This window comes from Schistocerca americana, chromosome 11 (assembly GCF_021461395.2).
Source record: "Schistocerca americana isolate TAMUIC-IGC-003095 chromosome 11, iqSchAmer2.1, whole genome shotgun sequence".
NCBI classification, from domain to species: Eukaryota; Metazoa; Arthropoda; class Insecta; order Orthoptera; family Acrididae; genus Schistocerca; species Schistocerca americana.
The window spans coordinates 185,611,981-185,632,494 of record NC_060129.1 but is presented as its reverse complement, the minus strand read 5'-3'; positions in this window follow the sequence as shown (position 1 = coordinate 185,632,494).

Genomic DNA, 20,514 nt, shown 5'->3' with positions numbered 1-20,514 from the left:
AGTTTTTGATTATTTATGTGTAGCATGGTTAACACTCAGCATGGAGAAATACCATTTTGTTTTACAAGAACTCCATTTCTTGAGCCATACTATAGGATGAACTGGGGTAAACACCAATCTCTGACTAGCTGATACCATGAGAAAATTTCCAACATCCACTACAGTAACGAATTTGCTGTCTTATTTGGGTCTCACCACATTTTTACCAAAAATTCATTTGAATATTCATTGAAACTGCAAGAATCCTCACCCGATTATTAAAACAGTAATAGTACTTCAATACTCTCAAGACTCTCGAGACTCCGAAGTGTCGCACGGACAGCTGAGGGGTCAGCGTGACAGACCGCTGTACTATGAGCCCCTTATGATTCCCGGCATGGTTGGGGATTTTCTCCACTCAGGGACTGGATGTTGTGTTGTTTTCATCATTATTTCATCCCTATCTGGCATGCAGGTTGCCCAATGTGGTGTCAAATTTAATAAGACCTGCACCAAGGTGGCCGGACCTGCCCCGTAAGGGCCTCCCAGCCAATGAAGCCAAACACTCATTTCATTTCAAGACTCTGAAATAGCATTTGTAAAACTAAAATATTTACTGACTTCTAGCCCAGAACTCACTTTTCCAGATAACTGAAAAGTTTATACTCTCATGTGATACTAACAATTTTACTGTAGGTTGCATTTTAAGACATCAGGAGATGGATGGACAATAACATCCCATAGTGTGTGTGCCCAAACAACTAAAAACAGCAGAAAAAATTATTCACCTACTGAATAAGGTATTTCCAGTTACATGTAAATACATCAGATTTTAGAGTAATAACTAATCTCGCGATTCTTAAATAGTTATTATGATAAAGCTCCAGCTAGTAGGTTAACTAGATGGGTGTTACATCCAAGTGAGTTTGGTTTTGACATAATACGTCATTCAAGGAGATCTCATGTAAATGTACACAGGCTGTGTTGCAAAGTACACATCTAGTGGAATGTGCTAAGATGTATGTGAAGAAATGAAAGGAAGTACATTCAATGACAAAATTATTTTGTGGTTACTTAGAGAGCCGCACAGAGAGACAAGATGTGGGCTGCACAAGTTTCTATCTTAATTTACGAAATGAAGTGTTGAACCAGCCCCACGATCAGTTCTAGCAGGAAACACTGGTCACAGAGCAAGAGAATGCAGGGCAGCACTAAACTGTAAATGACATGCAAACAGGATGTCAAGCATTACCTAAAAAAATATGTTTAATGTGCTCCAAAGGCAGAATTCCATCATCAGAGGATTACATTACAGAGCTTACCAGAGACAGGTAAACCATTTCTGAAGATTGGCAAGGATGTACACTGACCATTTGCTCAACCATCAAAAGAAACTTATGTGCTAACAACAACAACAGATCATTTGCCACATTTCGTTTCCATGATAGTCACACCTGCCAGCAGGCAGAACCATTGAGAACATTGGAAATGATAACAGACCACAAAAGTGATCTAATAAATCAAACAAACTGGTAATTGCACATTAAGAAATTTAAGACCAGTGCATTACACCCACAGGCAAATGGACATCCTCAGAGAGCCCATCGAACAATTGCAGAAATGTCAGTCTGATTTGGGGCTTTATAAGCATCATCTCCCTCCCTCCATCTCCCACCCGTCACCCTCCGCACCCTGCTTCAGAAGGGAGGGGAGAGGATTACATGAGAAGAAAAGGAAGCTAAAAATCATGCAAGAAAAACAGGACATGCCTACAATGATTCTGGCTCACCCATTTGCTTTGTCATGAAGAGGATTACAAGATGACTGACATGAATTATTTAATTTTGTCTAATTTAGTTGTGATGTGGGACAGAAAATTGATAACAGGAAAAGGAAGAAGAGGAAAATTAGTTGGTGAATGTGAACTGGGGAAAGTGAAAGAAGAAACCACCCAGTAGAATTTTCCACAGAGCATAATTTAATTATCACTAGCACTTGGTTAAAGAATCATGAAAGAAGGTTGTGTATGTGGAAGAGACCTGGAGACAGTGGAAAGATTCAGATTCATTATATAATGGTAAGGCAGATTTCAGAACCAGATTTTAAATTGCAAGGTATTTCCAAGGGCACATGTAGATTGAGCACAATTTGTTGGTTATTAACTGTAAAGTAAAACTGAAGAAACTGCAAAAAGGAAGGAAATTGGAGCTGGATAAGGTGAAATAACCAGAGGTTCTTTAAAGCTTCAGAAGGAGCATTGGGCAATGGTTGAATAGAACAAGGGAAAGGAACACAGTAGAGGACGAATGAGTAGCTTTAAGAGATGAAAGTTAGGCCAGCAGAGTATCAAATAGGCAAAAAGAAAGCACTTAGTAGAAGCCCTTGGAGAACACAGATACTGAATTTACATGATGAAAGAAGAAAATATAAAAATGCAGCACATGAAACAGGCAAAAGGGAATACAACTGTCTAAAAACGAGACTAACGGGAAGTGTAAATTGGCTAAGCAGGAATGGCTAGAGGACAAATGTAAGGATTTAGAAGTGTGTTTCACTTGGGGAGGGTAGATACCACCTACTGGCAAATTAAAGAGGTTATTGGAGGAAAGAGAAGCAGCTGTATGAATATCAGGAGCTCAAATGGAAAACCAGTACTAAGCAAAGAAGGGAAAGGTGTAAGGATATCTGGAGGGACTATACAAGGGAGATGAAATTGAAAGCAACATTATAAAAACTGAAGAGAACACAGATGAAGATGAGATGGGAGATATGATACTTCAAGAAGAATTTGACAGAGCACTGAAAGACCTAAGCTGAAACAAGTCCCCACAAGTAGACAACATTCCATCAGAACTATTGATAGCTTCCCATCTGTTGTTAAAGATTTATTAGACACCTGAAACACCCTCAGACTTCAAGAAGAATGTAATAATTCTGATTCCAAAGAAACCAGGTGCTGAAAGGTATAAATATTACCAAACTCTTGGTTTAATAACGCATGGTTTCTAAGTATCATTACAAATTCTTTACAGAAGAATGGAAAAAACTGGTAGAAGAACACCTTGGGGAAGATCACTTTGGATTCAGTAGAAATGTAGGAGCATGTGAGGCAGTACTGGCCCTGTGACTTTGCTAAGAAGATAAACCCATGTTTATAGCATTCATAGACTTACAGAAAGCTTTTGATAACGTTCACTAGGTCTCTCTCTTCCAAATTGTGAGAATAGCAGAGATAAAATACAGGAAGCAAAAGACTATTACAATTTCTACAGGAACCTAATGGCAGTTACAAGAATTGAGGGGCATTAAAGGGAGGCAGTGACTAAGAAGAGAGAGTTGTAGCCTATCCCAAGTGTTATTCAATCTCTACAATGAGCAAGCAATAAAGGAAACCAAAGAAAATCTGTAAGTGGGAATTAAAGTTCAGGGAGAAGAAATAAAAACTGAGTCTTATGATAACTTATTCCTCTCAGATAGCAAAAGACTCTAAAGATCAGTTGAACAGAATGGGCAGTGTCTTGAAAGGACAATATAGGATGAAGATCAACAAAAGCAAAACCAGGATAATGGAATGTAATCGATTAAAACAGGTGACTGAGGAACTAGATTAGAAAATGAGACACAAAGTAGTAGATGAGTTTTGCTATTTGACAATCAAAATAACTGATAATAGCCAACATAGAAGGGATATAAAATATAGACTGGCAATGGCAAGAAAAGTGTTTCTAATAAAGAGAAGCTTCTGATAAAGAGAAGCTTCTGATAAAGAGAATATGGAATCAAATGTAAGGAAGTCTTTTCTGAAGGTATTTGGCTGAAGTGTAGCCCTGTAATGACACGAAACGTGGACAATAAACAGTTTGGACAAGAAGAAAATAGAGGCTCTGAAAATCCACAAGTTCATCAAGGCATTGTTGGTCCAGATTGTCCCACTCCTTAATGGCGATTTGGTAGATCATGTCGTCCATAAACAGTCCTTTGCAATCTATTCCAGCCATGTTCAATAGTCTTCATGTCTGGAGAACATGCTGGCCACTCTGGTTGAGCAATGTCATTATCCTGACGGAAGTCATTCACAAACGAAATAATAGACAATTGTCATAATGTGGCACAGTTCGAAATGTCTGTTCTTAGATGCTGGTCTAAAGCAGTCCAGGAGCGCCTTAGGACAGAAGTTGACAGCCTACAGGTGTACAACCCAAAACAAAGTATCCTGAGGAAAAACTTCGAGAAATGTAACAATAAAACAAGATATTGAGATGAGCCCATATCAGCACATGATGTGATAAGGATATTACAATTGCGATTGCCAGGTCATATTCGTGACAAGCTAACCAATGTGGCCGAAGATGACTTGGAAAAATATTTATCTGTGTTACAAGAAACTGATGTATCGCAAGAAGAAACTAGGGCGAATCGTGACTGGGAAAGCGGGAACTTTTCGCCGCACAAATATGGGAACTGAAATAATAATAATATAATAATAATAATAATAATAATAATAATAATAATAATAATAATAATAATAATCCCAACTTTGGGAACAACAGCAACGGTAATGAAGATCAACAAGCAGATCAAAATTGGAGAAACAAAAATGGGCAAACGCCATACAATAAAAAACGTAGATGGGAGCAAAGATGCCATCCCGGATACAACAACAGTAATCAGAATAACAAACACATAACGAATGAAGGGCAATAGCCTAACCAAAATAATAACACGAACAATCATAACCATCCGGTACAGTGGATGTAAGCGTCAATGCCACCACCACCACCGATAGTCGGCAGTAATCAATATCAAGGTGACAACTGAAATTCCATGCCAAATGCAAGTGCCATACCACAGCCATGGACAGACAAAAACAGTGGTATAAGAATCATTGAAATGACAGGTGATGGAAGCAATAACTTTGAGAAATTGTCAAACGAGAAACTACCACAATAAGCTCCCAATTGTTGGTCGACGGACAGGTTTGGGGCGCATCTAGAAGCAATGCACCAGACAATGTACGACTGTTGAGATACCAGGATGGAAATAGTATGCAACAGGACTTGTTAACCAAACCAAACAATTGTAATAACACGGAAGTACACGTAGTGCAAACCATTGTAAAAGCAAGAACCCATAAAATTCCTATAGAAATATAAATAGATACCAATGTGACCACAAATGTCATGAGCTACTTAAAACCCTAAGTCAGAAACACAAATTGCCTACATACCCACTGCGGAACAGTCATGTTACTGGAGCCATTAGTGCACAGGCACAAAACATACAATACCAGGTGTGGGTAGAATTATGCCTCGGGGAGGAAAACACAACTTGTGCCTTTCTTGTGGTCAAATGATTACGAGTGGCCTGCAGCCTGAGGTGCAACATTCTTAGCAAGAGAAAGGCGCAAATTGAACTCTCAAGTGGAAAGATTTGCCTATTGAATGAAAACAGACGGATTGTACTGGAATTGGTGTGAACAAAAGGTATACCAGGTAAAGATTGCTGAAGTATACAACTTAAGCAGCGACTTAAAGGGACAAGTAGAGTATTATTTAGACATAGTTCCTGATTAAACACTTAACTGGACTGAAATCATTGACAGCAAAGTACAAGAATCAGATTATTTAACAATCCCAGCAGCAACATCTTACTCAGTTATTAAATCATTCCAGTGAAGTATTTTCCGAAAAACCCGGAATTATTAAAGGGTACATGTTCAATATAGTGCCTAGCTCTTCCGTGGACTAAGAAAGAAACAGTAAGCGAAGAAATTCAAAAGATGGTGCAATGGGGGATTATAGAACTATCCGTAACACTATACAGCAGTCCTCTAGCAGCAGTAGGCAAGTCAGGTGGGAAAATTAGACTTGTTCTGTACGCAAGGAACATAAATAAAATTATCATACCCATGAGGACAAGGCCGGTGAGCCAAGAGGAACAATTACAGAAGTTTTATGGTATAAAATACCTGACCTCGATCAATTTGAGAAGAAGTTATTGCCAAATCCTGTTAACTAAAGAATACAGGAAATTAACACATTCATTTTCAACAGAAGGAGTTACCAATTTAAAGTATTACCCTTTGGACTCAATGTAAGTGCTGGAGTATTTCTTACCATGCTGGACCAACTGCTAGGTGCAGATTTGCCCTTAAAATACGTGGGCGATCTGTTAGTGGCCACACCCACATGGGAAGAGCACACAGAAATTTTAGAGAGAGTGTTGAGTAAATTAGCTGAGGTATAACTGCAGATCTCAAAAAATCCAAGTTTGGAAGAGAACAGTTTAACTTTCTTGGGCATATCATCTCACCATTAGGAGTAATGTCCGATGCGAAAAAGCTTCAAGCTATAAAGGAATTCCCACAACCTACAAACAAAAAATAATTAAAATCATTTATCAGATTGGTTTCCTTTCTCTGACGTTTTGTGCCAAATCAACTACTCAACAGTGAAGCTTTGCTCACCTTATTGCGCAAGAACATTATCTGGAACTGGTCCAAAGAATGTCAGCAAGCCTACGAGGTTATCAAAGTAGCCTTAGTAAATGTCCAGTTTCTATATCATCCCAATATGAACAAAGATTTCTGTATAGCCACAGATTCATCATATGGTTTAGGAGCATGTTTGTTCCAATTAGAAAGAACCGATGGGAACTGTGAAATACGGGTTATAGCTTTTGCTAGCAGAGTGTTTACGAAGTGTGAAAGGGCATATTCAGTCATGGAATTGGAAGCACTAACTGCCGTTTGGGCGCTACAAAAATTCCACTACTATGTTTATGGCAAACATAAGATTGTTCTGTGATCATCAGGCCATAAGTTTTCTATTAACTTGCAAGTTATTACATGCCAGATTAGCACATTGGACACTAATATTGCAGGAATATAATCTAAAAATAATGTACATCAAAGGAAAAGATATTATAATTGCCGACATTGTCCCATCTACCAGAAGGTATGTCACGACTGGTAGAAATGATAGAACGAGCGTCTGAATTTAAAGTTTTACTGATGGCGTCACAACCATTCCATCGTGAATATTTGCACCTGTGCAGGAATGTTGCACAGCTGCAAGACTAGGATCCTACATGGAAAAAATAAAAATCACTAATCTCTGAACAAGCCAGCAACGAAACCTTGCGTTATAAAATAGAAAACAATATATTGTATCACTGAAACGACACTGTGTGTGTGTGTGTGTGTGTGTGTGTGTGTGTGTGTGTGTGTGTGTGTGTGTGTATTCCATACAAAATTTTGTTTGGTGCACCCATTAGTTGTGGGGGCACATAGAAATACAAAAATGTGTAGCCATCATGCAAAGATACTGTTACATTCCGAATGTTCAATGTATGGCTCAAAAAATAGTAAGAACATGTGACATTTGTCAGAAAACCAAATCCAATAATCGAAATAATAAAACAGAGTAAAACCCAATCATTCCCATTCAGCCACTTCAAACTGAATAAGTGGACATCACAGGACCATTACAGACAGCTCGTGGTGGTATGATATATTTATTGGCTATTTACGATACCTTTACGAAATATGTGAAATTGTATCTGATGAAAAGCACTACTGCCAAACACATGATACAGGGCAAATGAAAAGAATTCAAAACAAGAATAGGAAACCCTCGGAATATTTTAACAGAGAATGCGAAATACTTTACTGGTCAGCTGTGGCAAGCATTTTTACGCGACCAGGACATTAAACATATATTAGTTGCTCATTTCCACCCGCAAGCAATTCCCCGTGGAGAGAATATTCCCTGAGCTCAACCGATTTATCAACAAAAAGCACTCAAAATGGCCAGAATTGGTACAGTTATTTGAAAACACATATAACAATCTGCCTCATCCATCCACAGGCTACACACCCAACGAATTGTTATTTGGTACTTCGGAGACAAATGTATGGATTACGCCACTGCCGAAAATACCACACACAGTTAAAAGATGAAAAGATAAACGACGCAATCAGTAACATGACAGTGTGCTCATCAGTGAAAAGTACAATATGACAAGGCAATAAATAATACATTCCAGTACCAAGTGAACGACTTAGTTTTAATAAGAAACCATCCAAAGTCTTCACTAATAGCAAAGAAAAATAAGAAATGGCAAATGTTGTATACAGGCCCTTACAAAATAGTGCAGATACCGCACAATTGCGGCTATCTTGTAGAAGATTTGACTAATGGAAAGATAAAAGTATTATATCAGTACAAAGACTTAAAGAGATTTATTAAACATGGAAATGTAGCATAAATAAGTTACTGTATCCCATGTCTAGTATATAAGTTTTAAAAAGATTTCAGTACATATTTTATGTAGTCGTAAGAATTTTGTATCATGTTTGTACTTAGTATGTAATGCTATTTTTCATATGTAAATGAATGACATCAACAGTTCAATGTATATATGAGGTGCATTCAAGTTCTAAGGCCTCAGATTTTTTTTTTCTAATTAACTACTCACCCAAAATCGATGAAACTGGTGTTACTTCTCGACGTTATCACCCTGCAGACGTACACATTTTTCACAATGTTGACGCCATGATTCCATGGCAGCGGCGAAGGCTTCTTTAGGAGTCTGTTTTGACCACTGGAAAATCGTCGAGGCAATAGCAGTACGGCTGGTGAATGTGCGGCCACAGAGTGTGTCTTTCATTGTTGGAAAAAGCCAAAACTCACTAGGAGCCAGGTCATGTGAGTAGGGAGCATGAGGAATCACTTCAAAGTTGTCATCACGAAGAAACTGTTGCGTAACGTTAGCTCGATGTGCGGGTGCATTGTTTTGGTGAAACAGCACACGCGCAGCCCTTCCCGGACGTTTTTGTTGCAGTGCAGGAAGGAATTTGTTCTTCAAAACATTTTCGTAGGCTGCACCTCTTACCGTAGTGCCCTTTGGAACGCAATGGGTAAGGATTAAGCCCTCGCTGTCCCAGAACATGGACACCATCATTTTTTCAGCACTGGCAGTTACCCGAAATTTTTTTGGTGGCGGTGAATCTGTGTGCTTCCATTAAGCTGACTGGCGCTTTGTTTCTGGATTGAAAAATGGCATCCTCATCTCATCCATTGTCACAACCGACGAAAAGAAAGTCCCATTCATGCTGTTGTTGCGCATCAACATTGCTTGGCAACATGCCACACGGGCAGCCATGTGGTCATCCATCAGCATTTGTGGCACCCACCTGGATGACACTTTTCCAATTTTCAGGTCGTCGTGCAGGATTGTGTGCACAGAACCCATAGAAATGCCAACTCTGGAGGCGATCTGTTCAACAGTTATTCGGCAATCCCCCAAAACAATTCTCTCCACTTTCTCGATCGTGTCGTCAGACCGGCTTGTGCGAGCCCGAGGTTGTTTCGGTTTGTTGTCACACGATGTTCTGCCTTCATTAAACTGTCCCACCCACGAACGCACTTTCGACACATCCATAACTCCTTCAACTGTTGATGAATTTCAATTGGTTTCACACCATGCAAATTCAGAAAACGAATGATTGCACGCTGTTCAAGTAAGGAAAACGTCGCCATTTTAAGTATTTAAAACAGTTCTCATTCTCGCCGCTGGCGGTAAAATTCCATCTGCCGTACGGTGCTGCCATCTCTGGGACATATTGACAATGAACGCGGCCTCATTTTAAAACAATGCACATGTTTCTATCTCTTTCCAGTCCAGAGAAAAAAAATCGGAGGCCTTAGAACTTGAATGCACCTCGTAGAGAAGGCAAAGGACCTTAAGTCAAATCGTAAAAGTTATTTGAAACATGATCTTTAATTATGTTATGTCTTTCAACTATTAATAGATTTAACAGATACAGATTACGATATGTTTCGTGATGAATATTTGATCAGTGAGTGTACTGAATACTGCAATTTGTCACAGGAAAAGGGACAGCTAAAATAGGTGTATGCATTATACTGATCCACACAAATGCCATGTGACATCTGTTGTGGGTTGGCAGGAGAGCCAACACCGGTTTTGAGAGGAAGCCGAAAGGCACGCGTTTTAGCTCACGCGGGCTGGCGTGAGGTCTGGAACAGGTCACGGAAATTAGACTGTAGAAAAAACTGATTTAGCTGGTGGAATATTTAACTTTAATCCATAAATGGTGAATGTCGCTCTTGATGGTACATGTTTTACAATATCAACAGTAATTGGTAATGGCGCCTTTCTAGGTCATAGCAAATGACGTAGCTGAAGGCTATGGTAACTATCGTCTCGGCAAATGAGAGCGTATTTTGTCAGTGAACCATCACTAGCAAAGTCGGTTGTACCACTGGGGCGAGTGCTAGGAAGTCTCTCTAGACCTGCCATGTGGCGGCGCTCAGTCTGCAATCACTGATAGTGGCGACACGCGGGTCCAACATATACTAGCGGACTGCGGCCGATTTAAAGGCTATCACCTAGCAAGTGTGGTGTCTGGCGGTGACACCACAACATCTATGATGCTGTACTTTGAGACTCAAAAAGGACAGTCTAGTCATCAAGCTGTAACATTTGAGAGTATGACCTAGTTCAATTTTAGAGCTTTTCACATACAATTTAAATGTCATTGTAGTATACGTAGTTGCACTAAATGTTTGCGCTGTGTTTATGAAGCAAGAGCATGCATAGTGGTCCTAATCGTAAACTGAATGTGTAATTTGTTAACCATAAACATGAAAGTATTGCAAAGTCATGCATGTATAATGTACCAATTATATGCACGAAAAAACAATAGCATGAAGTGCAAACTGCTCTGTAAATTTACTGTAACATGTTTCTATATAATTAGACATTTGTGTTACTACATCAACTCACAAAACAGGAATCACGTAATGCAATTTTATCAAAGTCACGCTGCGGGCAATACTAACAAGAACTGTAACAGTGTGCTGGTATGTGCAAATGAAGTGTGAACTTGGAAAAATTTATTGATGATGAACTTTCACAGTGAACACTTATATGCTGTGCAACGTTAGCCGTACAATGCACAAACATTGGCCAAATGTTTATTTATGCAGTGAAATAAACCACAAAACAATTGTCAGTGTGTGTTTGAACCTGTGCAGACAATATTTTTAGTTAGGACGTTATCTTCAGTGCGCCAACAATAAGATGCAATGAACAGCGTAGTGGGACGTTAGTGTAACAACTACTATGGTGGGACAGCATAGACCAGAAAAAATACACGAGAAATTAATATTCAATATGTATTAATTGTATCAGAGATGTGATGGGCTTAATCAGGCATCATATCTCATGCAACATTTAGCAAACACATTCATGCAAATAAACTGAAATGGCCAAGTGACAGACTGCACCTCGATGACGCAATATTGTCTACCAATCCATTCATACCCACAGCTATAACATCTCGTGAAACTAGTTACTATAAAATACGTTTCTTGCATGCCTTGAACGAGACAACATCCTCTCCCGTGCTGAGAACGCGAGTGAGCACCAGGCGAACAGAACAACGTCTGTCTGTACTTAGATTCCTGACTGTGGGTTCCAGCTGAGAATGCAAGCAAGAAGACATCGGTGTCTAGCTGACAATCCATAGCAACACACACGAGACATCGAAATGACGTGATACGACACCACTGACACTGATACGCGACGAGAAATTTGATGATTACAACAGCCTTTAACACTGTGTCGAACTCTTAAAATAAAACAATAAAAACAATGAGCACTATCCTATGATACCTATGTATTTGTTCTTTTTCAGAAAGACTGTTTGTATTTGATGTATATATCTGTAATGACAGAGTATGTAGAATCAATTTGCATAATAAATGTAATCGGTAAAGTCTATTAGCTCCGCCGAGGTTTCTTGGGGTTTCCCTGTGGCCTGCGTTGAAATGGAAGAGCTTACTACACTTATCCATCCCCAGCTATTATGAGTGAAAGCCACAAAATGAACTGAACTAAATACCCAAGACTGTAAGTGAAGCGAGTGGTAGTTTATAAACAAACGATCTTAAAGTGACTTGTGGTCTACAAGGACCAAACGTTTAAAAAGTGTTCCTTGTAGCCCAATGGGCCGTGTAGTGTCCCTTTTGAAATATTAAGGACAATACATATGAAATGATTGAAAAAAAAAAAAAAAAAGACTGAATAATATTAAATGGACAGGGACATCAAATTTATTATAAAATTTATCAAATTAATTTCAAGGAAATATTACATTGATCGTAATGTAAAAAAAAAGGACATATGTAATGGATGAGATCATAGTATATAGACACAATCATGATCTTTGTTCTTATGTACAGGGTGTTACAAAAAGGTACGGCCAAACTTTCAGGAAACATTCCTCACACACAAAGAAAGAAAATATGTTACGTGGACGTGTCCGGAAACGCTTACTTTCCATGTTACAGCTCATTTTATTACTTCTCTTCAAATCACATTAATCATGGAATGGAAACACACAGCAACAGAACGTACCAGCGTGACTTCAAACACTTTGTTACAGGAAATGTTCAAAATGTCCTCCGTTAGCGAGGATACATGCATCCACCCTCCGTCGCAGGGAATCCCTGATGCGCTGATGCAGCCCTGGAGAATGGTGTATTGTATCACAGCCGTCCACAATATAAGAACGAAGAGTCTCTACATTTGGTACCGGAGTTGTGTAGACAAGAGCTTTCAAATGCCCCCATAAATGAAAGTCAAGAGGGTTGAGGTCAGGAGAGCGTGGAGGCCACGGAATTGGTCCGCCTGTACCAATCCATCGGTCACCGAATCTGTTGTTAAGCGTACGAACACTTCGACTGAAATGTGCAGGAGCTCCATTGTGCATGAACCACATGTTGTGTCATACTTGTAAAGGCACATGTTCTAGCAGCACAGGTAGAGTATCCCGTATGAAATCATGATAACGTGCTCCATTGAGCGTAGGTGGACGAAACTAAAATGAGCTCCAACATGGAAATTAAGCGTTGCCGGACATGTCCACATAACATCTTTTCTTTATTTGTGTGTGAGGAATGTTTCCTGAAAGTTTGGCCGTACCTTTTTGTAACACCCTGTATAAACTGAAAAAAGACCATGAATTATTCTTCTTCTGCTGTTAGTCTGCTGTCTAAGGTATGATCGCTATTGTATTGGAGAGATTATGTATAGCGATACCATTTGTTCTGTTTGTTCTCTTGCTTAGCGATTAATTAATGTGCATCCTGAGCATGGTGAAAAGATATATATAAAAGTGAGTGCATTGTGTCATTTAAAAACCCATACAAGCACCTCTTCATCAAGTGACAATTAAAAAAGTTATTTAGCATTTTTCAGTTCCTGTGAAGCGAGCAGTGGTGATCTTTGACTGGTAACAACTGGCTGCCATTACGCGGCATATTTAAAATGGCGGATTTTGTGCAGATTACTTCAATAGCCAGTGTAGTAAAACCAGTTATAAATCATTAAGTTATTTAAAGTGGAAAAGTTCAATAATGTTATTTTGGCAAAAACTAAATATTTTCAGAGATGCAATTGTCTGTAGGTTAGTGGACTTGGCCAGAATTCCATTACACTAAGTGCATTTGAAATAATTTGTAGGGAGCCTGGTGCTCAAATCATAACTTAACATTTATTTTGGCCACCTGCAAATCAATTTTCTTGTTATTGCCTCTACTGTTTTTTACGTAACAGTCAATACTAATAAGTCAATACATCAAATAACAAATTCCAGTAGAAGGACATAATACCATCTTAGGTTGTTTGCAGGTAACGCTGTCATTTATCGACTAATAAAGTCATCAGAAGCTCAAAAACTGCAAAACGATTTAGAAAATATCTGAACAGTACAAAAATTGGCAGTTGACCCTAAATAACGAAAAATGTGAGGTCACTGGCCCACATGACAGAAGGTGGTGTGGAACTGTCAAGAGAACTAGTGAATGAAATCCAGCTAGCTCTTGCTATCCCAAAGAACATGACGAAACTTTGCACACATTTGTTTCTAATGAATGCAGTTTGCCAGCATAGAGTGGTGGTTAAAAACACAGAGAGCATGACTCCGTGTGTTAACCGCGTCGCAGCATGCCTCAATCCACCAAGGGACTGGGACACGATGTGGTAAAGAGGAAGTGCAAGGAATGGAACATTCTGCAGCAGTAAGGGTAATGTTTGAGATATTCCACCTGGTCATCACAACTGAGGAATCTTGTTCTTCAAAGGTCGCCAGGGAGGATAAAGCTGCCACTCAGCCTTAGTAAGCTGCCATTTAGGAATGCACGCAGATGGGGTAGTAGTCAGCAAATGGGTAGCACACAGTAAATGGTCGCTCGAGTGGGTGTCAGACGGACCACTCAAGACGAGGGGGCAAGCTGCGCAGTGCATAAGGAGAGGTCCAAATGGGAATCTGTGTGTGAGGAGTTGGAAAGGACAGTGGGTGCTCCAGTGTTGGGGCAGAAGAGGTTAAATTGGTGAAGGTCAGCCACGAGTGGTGACAGCAAATGATGGAGAGACATATATGGTACAGAGGGAAAAAGTTGCGTGGGGAAGGAAAAGGGGAACTGCAACAGCTTTAAGATTGGTATTTAAGGAGATGTGTTGACTATGAATGTCCGTATGAGCAGCATCACACCCCCATGAGATGGAACACTGACTTTAGAGGGAAGGTCAAAACGAATCTGTAAGAAATGTGAAAGTTCAAAGTGGTTGCGAGGTCACAATTTCGTTTCCTGAAGGCAGAGTACAAGGGGATGCTGCGATGCTAAAAGCAGCCGCAAATCCTCTTTGTGGGACTGAAGGCCATGAACATTCCATTGGAGGAGAGTCAAGATGAGGAAGTGATGCAGGGGTGTAACCTCGGCAGCTGCCAAGTGACAGCTGGGAAAAAGTTGCTACTACAGGGCACAGAAGCAGGAGGATCCTGCTCCATGGGGACCCCAGAAGAATCAGCTTGCTTGTGCAGTCAGTCTGTGCAGTCCAACACTGAAAAATGGTTGTTGGTGCACACCAGCAACATGAAGGCTGGTAGGGCTAAGGTAGCACATGGCAACACCATTGAAGAGGATCTGTGAGGTGTAGAAAGGAGAAGACCATTTGCCTTTGGTGGACATATTCAAGCCTTTCTGATTAGATGAAGACTCGGGTGCATTTCACTGGAGGAAAGGAGGAAGTCTTCACAGGAGTACTACTGTCTTTTCTGGCCTACTGGTTGTGTAGCTGATGGCTTTGCCCCTTGAGGCGAGAGTTTGATGGCTTGCTGCACAGCTGGATAGTGAGGATGGCGATGCTACCTTGACACTGGGCGATTTCACAATATCAGAGCTGACTTGGAGGTCGCATGTCTGCATCGCCACGCCCTTCACGGAGCACGGGGTAACAAGGACAGAACTATAGGTACCAGACAGGATAACGTAGGGTGTGTGTCTAGCCAGTAACTTGCAAGAGACTGGATAAGGCACCTTTTCCTTTACCCATATCTCTAACAGCCTGCTCATCAAGATACAATGGACAATCCTGAGAGGATGTGGCATGGCTGCCATTGCAGTTGATACAATGGGGAGAAGGAGGTGGACAATTACCCTCGTGCGCATACCTACCACAGGCGACATTTGGCTGGGAGTCAACAAGACATTCTGATGTGGTTGAAACGATGACACTGGTAGCAGTACATAGGGGTTCAGAATGTACGGCTGCATGGTGATAATTTCATAGCCTGCATTGAGCTTGGATGGAAGCACCACTATCAAAGGTGAGGAAAAGAGTGCAGATGGGCACTAAGGAGGAATCTACCTTTTTCGATACTTGATGAACAGCAATGACACCCTGATCAGAGAGGTAAGATTGGATTTTGGCCTTGTCTAGCAGCCTGGTGTAAATTACACCACGAGAAGAATTAAAAGCTCTATGGGCCTAGACACGAATGGGGTAACTGGAGAACAAAGGCAGCGAGTAGTTGTTCTTGACAATCAGAAGTGGTCTCCAAAAGCAAAGTGCCATTCTGTAAACGAGAACAGGATTTCAGAGGGCCAGCATTGTATCTACACGTTTCTGAATAATAAACGGGTTTACAGTGGCAGAGAACTGACGATCTTCAGTACATGAGACCGCGAGGAACCATAGTGCAACGGGAAGGGTCTTTGAATCATTAGCCTCATTACATTTACGTTTTGTAGATATTGAGTGGGAAGATGATTGACCCATCGCAAGGAAATCTCCGGGATTGCCAGCCACGGACACCTGTTGGGGTCTCATACCCAAAAACACGTCTGATCTTCATCCTGACTTTGAAAGGTGATGTATGGCACGTATGTCTTGACGAATAGCTCTCCCAACACTCCTGTTTCCGTCTGTTGATAAGCCGGAAAACGCAGGCACGGAGCTGTTTAAAGGCTATTAGGTGCTCTAGGGAAGGGTGCTGCATATGTCGCTGTAGAGATTGTCGACACTCTTTAATTGCCTCAGCGACTTCTGGCAACCACCAAGGCACTGTCGCTTGGGGGCACCCCAAAGAACGAGGGATTGCTTTTTCTGCTGCCGAAACGGTTGTTGTAGTTACCTGCTCAACCACAACATCGATAGCACCATACGGGGGAGATTCAACGGTGACAGGGTGACAGCACAGGTGAAGGCTTCCCAGTCTGAAATGTTTAAAGCCCATCTTTATAGACGTCTAGGGGAATGGTGCTGGGGGAGTGACAGGAAGATGGGAAACACGTCACTAACATACAAGTCGTCATGAGCTCTCCAGTTAACATGTTCTCTCATGGGAGAAGTCCTGGGCTGCAGAGGGATAAATCAGTGGCAAAGTAAGTGCCATGAACCACAATGAAATGTGTGAGGGCCCCAGTATTCAAAAGGCAGAGGTCGAGTTGAGACAAAGTTTCGACATCTCTACCTCAGCCAGTAAGCACGGTGCCACCCTACAAGGCATTAAAATCTCCATAGTACGAAAGACTTAGGGAGGTGATCAATCACTGCAGCCAATACATTCGATTCACCGGGGCATGAACTGATATACTGAAGTGCACGAGAGACTGCCACTAGCTCTGCAGTGAAAACGCTGCAGCCATTGGGCAAGAAGTGCTTTTCTGTGTGTCTTCCATGAACATAGGCAAAGACAATGTGACCATCAGCCATCGAGCCATCAGTGTAAACCACTTCATGGGCCCAGAACATGTCGAGAATCGAGAGGAAGTGATTGCAGAGAGTCACAGGGTTAACTGAGTCCTTAGAGAGCCATGTTAAAGGTCCAGGTGAAGCCGCAACCAAGGTTTACACCAAGGACGTGTACGTGAATGGACCTCAAGTACAGGTGGTAAAGGAAGGACTCCAATGTAGACAAAAGGGCTGTGCTGATGGCGAGATGAGCTGACATGGGTGGAAAAAGGAGACAGTAAATCAGATGTGCAGAAGAACTACGAACATGGGCAACGTAACTGGCGAACAGTTGCACACAACTAACCTTCATGGAGGGACTCCGGTTTCCAGCAGGGCAACGGTCACCGGACTCATTCTAAAAGAACCTGTTGAAAGGCGAACACCACAGTGGTGCACTCGGTCAAGCGAATGCAGCGCCAAGGACACCGCCGAACCATAAACCATACTGCCATAGTCAAGGTGGGATTGAACAAGGATTCTGTCGAGCTGCAGCAGTGTAGAATGATCTGCACCCAAGTTGGTGTTGCTCAGGCAGTGGAGGGCATTGAGGTGCCATCAGCATTTCCACTTAAGCTGACAAAGGTGAGGTAGCCAACTCAATCAGGCATCTAAAACCAGTCCTAAGAATCGATATGCCTCCACTACAGTGAGTGGAGCATGATTAAGGTAAAGTTCTGGTTCCGGATGGATTGTGAATTTACTTTCAAAATCTTTTCTTAAGGAATTTACTTTACTAGTGATTCATCAAGAACATTAACACATTGAATCACACTAGGTGAGCGTGGAAGTAGTTGCCAGGGAGTAACTGATGAAAATGAAAATACCTTAAACAAATGGGAGTTTTATTCATAAAAGCATTTTCAAAAACAGATTTAAAATTTATAAGCAGAAAAGCACCCGCAAAATATCAAGTTACAATTTTATTTAGAGGCAAAAAGAACAATATTGACAGAATGAGCCTTCGGGCTGAGAAGCTTGCCGCTCCCTTTCAACACGGCCGTAGTCACAACCGCTCACAACCTCTGAAAGACTACACTGGTGCAAATCTGCAACACACCAGATTACTTTAAACTAAAAATTTTACCAACTCACACAAACATATTAACTATGCAATCAGTAAGAGGGATAGAAATGGTACAAACACTCACACTAAGAAATTATTTGCCACCGAAAGTGCAATTTGTTTGTAAAAGGACTCTTACGGTGGAAGGGTGGCAACTTTATAAAAATGACTATTTACATAAACCCCATGAAATTCAGACTTACATAAAATGTACAACATGCTCTACATTACACATATACCGCCTCACAAGATGATAGGCAAGATAGAAACATATTTCAGGAATTCGGCCTTTACACCTTAATTCTATAAATACGTTAACACCAAATCCGACAAACATGACAGAGGCAGCTATTAACGTATGGCAGACTGACAGACAGACAGACACTAACTGCCTAACAAATGCGCACGGGAGACAGACGAGCAAGCTCCTTCTTTCTGAATCATGCCCATAGCCTTGAGACGTTTTGAAATGGCTTGCTGTGTCACTCCCACTAATCGTGCCAATTCTTCTTGAGTTTGACGCGAGTCTTCACTCAGCAATGTCTCCAATTCTTCATCTTCAAAAACTTTCTCCCTTCCACCACTGTGCCAGTCTACAACGTTAAAATCACCTTTCTTGAAGCGTTGAAACCACTTGTGACACATTCTTTCACTAATAGCGACCTTATCGTACATACCTGAGAGAATTCGATTAGACTCAGCAGTTGTTTTCTTCATATTTAAACAAAACAGTAACACCTCCCGCAAATGATGAGAATTAGGCTCGTAAACTGACATTTTCAATCAACAACTGCTTTATGATACAAACACAAATCGACTAATATTTCAATGATGTTATGTTGACTGAGGTCCAAGCTGACTGGCCTATGTCTACAATCTGTTTCTTTCAACTGCTAATTACTGTTGTAGCCACCTATCGGCAAATGGTGGAAGCAAAGTTGTACACCTTGTAGTTATGGTTATCATGATATTTGGAGATGTGATACACAGGATAGAATTTGAATTGCTTGTGATGAAACAGTAGGGGTTAGTACGAGTTTGCATTTGTTGCATATTAGACTAAACGCTGCCGTGTATTAAATACAATCAACATACTAAATTATTCTTTCAACTTGGAGAAAATCTATGTATGTTTCTATTTTTGAGGTGTAAACAAATTATGAAAATCACTGATGAACTAAAATGTATTTGAGATGATAAAAAACATCCTTCAGTCTGTATAGGGGTAGGAACTAAAGGTTGGTTGGTTGACAGGGGGAGGGGACCAAACAACGAGATTATCGATTCCAGGATCAAAGATGGCAGAAATCAAGGGTGGAGCACCACAAACAGCACAGTCCAGTCAAGGGGAAGGGAAAACAGGCAAACAAAGAGGGAGAAGGAACATCAGAGCAGCAAGAAAAGGAAAGAACAAGAGGATATGGGGGAAACAGGCTGCCCCACAAACACGATGTGCAGTGGGGCACCAGCACTGCCACAGTCCCATCCCAACACCTGCACTGACCCTGATTTTGATAACAGGGACAACACCAGGGGAAGTGCACAAAAGACCAAACAAAACAAAGGAAAAACCCAAGGAGAACCCGGACCATGTAGAGACAAAGCCAAGGCCTCCATAATGAATCTCAATGCTAACTGAGGCACTCCAATTTCAGAGGAAAATTTACAGTCCAGGAAAGTATGGATCACCATCAGAGGAGCCCACAAATACAAAGGGGAAGGGGTCGCTCATTGTGGAGTAAAAAATCATGGGTCTGCCTTGTATGGTTGATATGAGGACACCAGAGGATTGTAGATTCCCTGTGAGAGAGGTGGGAGGGAGGAACACCACAATGTGGGAGTATACTTGATTGCACAAAGTTTATTAGGCAGAGGGATAGCCTTGTATCTGGCCCACAACTGAGCAAAAAAAGGGATTTGACATACTACCGCAAATGGAGAACACGGCATATGTGGCCACCCTCAGCCAGGCTATCAGCAAGTTCATTACCTGGGATAGCTACATGGCCAGGAACCCAATGGAAATCAATTGAACAAGCACTGTCACTGGAATCAGTGAGAAGCTCACGGATAACAGAGAATAAGAAATGGTGGGAAAACACCCAGTGATAACCTGAAAGTCATTTGTTGAGTTCATACATAATAAATCTCAGGTGAGGGAGGACCATGTAATAAAGCAGAGGGCCCAATAGATGTGGATCATTTTCATAGTAAATACCCCACACATGGCAGACCAGATGGTGTTCTGTGCCAAAGAAGCCATGAAGGTATATCCCCATGATCGGCTGACTTAGAGCCATTGGTGTAAAAAACAATGGCATCCTGAAACCCTATAAGAGCACTCAGAACAAACAAAATACCAT